Source organism: Daktulosphaira vitifoliae, unplaced genomic scaffold (assembly GCF_025091365.1).
Source record: "Daktulosphaira vitifoliae isolate Bord-2020 unplaced genomic scaffold, ASM2509136v1 Scaffold_2, whole genome shotgun sequence".
NCBI classification, from domain to species: domain Eukaryota; kingdom Metazoa; phylum Arthropoda; class Insecta; order Hemiptera; family Phylloxeridae; genus Daktulosphaira; species Daktulosphaira vitifoliae.
Genome location: NW_026099573.1, coordinates 22,653,909 through 22,657,996, shown reverse-complemented (window position 1 = coordinate 22,657,996; position 4,088 = coordinate 22,653,909).

Here is a 4,088-nt window from a genome sequence, read left to right as displayed (position 1 = left end):
TAGATATAATTAAGGAAGTAGAAGTTGTTGTTGCTTTTGTAATTATCCACCAATTTTTTAGAATTAAACACTATCTACAGATTTGCATCGAAGCGTTTCTTATGATAGTGATTTTAATCACTGTCAGATTAAATCTATACTGGACCCAACTATGCAACGTCCCCACTGTGGCACGACCTCACTGTGCTGGGTTTTTTTATATTTATCTGTTTATTACCATCAGTCATACTCAATGACTGTCTGAAAAAATCATCTATTGTTTTTTTTATTATAAACTTTCACAAAAATCAACCATAAAGGATTAACAAAATAGGTTAAATATGTCATTTTTCATATTTTTAACATATTAATAATTAAAATCAGTATTAATTTAAAACAATTTTGTTTTATGTCAATACTTATTTTTTAATAATAAGTAATTCTATCAAAACTTAGAAGTGATAGAAAAAGTCTAAAAATAGTATCTAAGGGTAATTAATATTTAAGGGTGAATAATAAAGAGGAATTAGGGGTTATACTAAAAGTTAGAGGGGATTGGTAATTAAGGGGTATACTAAAAGAGTAGTTAAGGGGAGTTATTAATTAAGGGGGGTGCTAAAAGAGTAGTTAGGGGGAATATGTAATTAAGGAGGTACACTAAAGAGAGAGTTAGGTGGAGTTGGTAATTAAGGGAGTACACTAAAAAAGTAGTTAGGTGGAAATATGTAATTAAGGGGGTATTTTTATTATTTTGTTTTCACGGTGAAAACAGACATCAAAGTTAATAAAAAAAATACGATTTCTGTAAAAAAATTCTTTTTTATATTTTTAACTTTATGATGCTATATAACTTATTGAAAAGCGTATGGATGAACATAATTTTTCTATGAGAAATACTATTTTTTAATAATCTCTTTTTCATTCGACATACTTTATCTTAATCAGGATATTAATAAGGAACTAGCAGATTATGTAGCTTTTGGAATAATCCACCAATTTTTTAAAATTAAACACTATCTAAAGATTTGCATCGAAGCGTTTTTTTTTTTTGATAGTGATTTTAATCTTATACTTGATCTAACTATGGCACGTCACCATTATGCCGCGACCCCCCTGTGCTGAGTTTTTTATAATACTGTAATAATTAGTATACTTTATACGAAAACAATTTGTTTTTAACCAACCAATGGTAAAATTTTGAACTTGTAAGATTCATAGAATGGGATACTATCAAAAGCTTTTCATGGGAAACAAATTATGGAAAATGATACAAGGGCCCAAAATTGTTGGCCCCTCCAATAAATATTTTCTGGCTACGTGCCTGCTCATTGCACCGATTTTTCTCAACGATACGTCAAAAGATCACAAATCGTATCTAGTTGAAGATATTGCCCAAAAAAATTGAAAATTTTGCCCTCGTTACTTGTAAATAGTGAAAATTCCACAAAAATACGAATTTTAGAATCGGTAAATTTCGAAATATTTTCACTTTTTTTTTCTAAAAATTGATATAATTATTGAAAAATGAACAAATCAAAATAATTCTTTTTATATTGAAACCATAGATATTTTTCTTTCATTTGATATAATTTTTTGAAAATGTGACCCTTTATTTGACCACGGGGGGATTCAAAATAGAAACATCTACACAAAAAATAACTTTGTCAACTTAATTTTTGAAAATATTTCAGAAATACTCCGAGCTTCAAGCATATGTTAAAATAAAGTAAATATTATGCACTACAACATTATCTTTTTTCACTAAGTTGAAAAAAGAAAGTTTCTCAACGATTTATGTTCTATGTGAAAATGGTTGCTGTAGTTAAAAAACATGCAATTTTAGTGTTAAAATTTATGATTTCAGATTTTATTTTTAAATTGCTATAATTTTTTGAAAATGTATGGATCAATACAATTATTTTTTCAGAAATACTTCATGATTACTTCTTTCATTTGATATACCTTTAACTCAATTTTTGAAAATTTTCCGCAAATATCGACACTTTTATTTAGTCTTAAATTTAAGTTTATGTAATATTCTATATTATGAAAAAAAAAAAATTGGAGATAGAGTGAAAATGGTTATCATATTTAAAAATATGCTATTTTTGTGTTAATATGCCTTATAATGAGGTACACTGATTTTCATGTATATTATATAAAACTAAATAACATAGAATATAAAATTAAATTTATTTTTTCTTTTGAGTCGAAAAAATAGATTTTTACATTTGAATCAGCTTAAATTGCCAATTTTAATAAAACGAATGTGACGAACGTATGCCGATTTATTAAAAATCATTGCATGTGGGAATAATATTTTTGTAATTTTTCCATAATTCTTTTTGAGTTAGAATTTTGTTTATCAATAATCCACCAATTTCTTAAAATTAAACACTGTCTACAGATTTGTTTTCTAAAAATAAATCTATTAAATTATTTATAAGTCGTTGTTAGGGATTTTTTTTTGTTCGATAAGTTATTTTGGTGATAATCAGTCATAAGGTTTTCAAATTTCTAGTCCTAGTTTTTATATTACATCCTTGATTCATCTTTTTCGATTTATTTTCCCAACATAATTTAGTATGTAGTAAAATTTAAAAGGAAAAATGAAAAATATGAATTAAGTAATAGTAAAAAACATTATTTAAATTTTTTATCTTTTACAGAAATTATGAAAAATGTTTTCAACATTCCTTGTAAACATATTGTTTTAATAGCATTATATTTTATTCCAGTAGTTTTAAACAAAATTAATAAATAGTTTTATATTAAATATTTGATGCTGAAAAATCTGTAACTAATGTTCTACAAATTTATTTTTCTAATATCCTCCAGGAACGTACTGTGAAGGTTAAATAGTATATTATATGCTTCCTTAATTACCTTCATTTATGACATTATTAATTTATAAATCATATAATTTAGTAATATATTAATTTAAATATAGATGAACTAATTAACAATAATTTATTTAATGAACCGTCAATTTATTTATAAAATTTCATTATTATTACTTTGTATTTGAGGGCATAGGTACAGTAAGGTACTGGTAATTCAATCAATGCCAATGGTTAGTGTGAGCTCGTAAATCTATGAAATACCGTTCTTTAGTGAATTAAGTTAAAACCTGATGGTTACTTTTTAATGTCTACATAAAGAAAAAAAGGTATGTATAAGAGGTTCCATATCATAATCTCCTATTTAAATGACACTGATAATAATTATTTATTAAATAATTATTAGATAAAGTATATGCTATGACATTGTAAATTTCTTTGGAATAATGAAAAAAAATTGTTTTACGACTATTTGATATTAACTGAAATTTTATTTAATAAGTGAATATATCAGTATCTTACAATAAGATTCTTTAAATCAATATGATTTGTGGATTTATTTTTAATTTCACGTTATATAAACTATTATCATAGTTCGTGTTATCAACTTGATGTTCTTTACCTTAGATAAGTCATTAATTGAAAAAAAAACATATGATACTTCACCGTAATTTTTACATCTGAAAAAATTTGTCCGTTTTTACTGACTTACACAATAAATTTCTATTGTTTTATAACTTATCTATTTGAAATAATCAAGATGGTTCGTGATTTCAAAGCTCCCATTAATGTCTCCCCATTAATCAGAGTAAGTGAATTGTAATTTTTGTATTATGAAGAAAACGGTAGACTGATTTCTGGATATTATAAGTCTAACATCCCAAAACATTTATTGAATATACACTGTTTTTACAGAATTATTATTTAGCATTAACCATGATAACGATTATAATGATGTAGATTTTTGATGCGTCTTTTAATTTGGTTTAAAATACTAGACATGTTTTTTTCAATTACCCCATTATAAATTAAAGATTAACTATATTTTAGTGTAGTATTTACATTATTTATGTTATTTAAAAGTAGTATTTATTCTTATTGGTTTAATACGTGACATAGGATTCATTGATTCATTGTAAAGGTATAAAAGTAATAAGTATTAAAAGTTACAAGTCTTAATTTTTCAAATATTCATGAAAAATAAACTTAATTATTCATTTTATTGTTTAGTTTGGTCGTTATTCTTTACTCCTAGCTGGTATTGGGTAC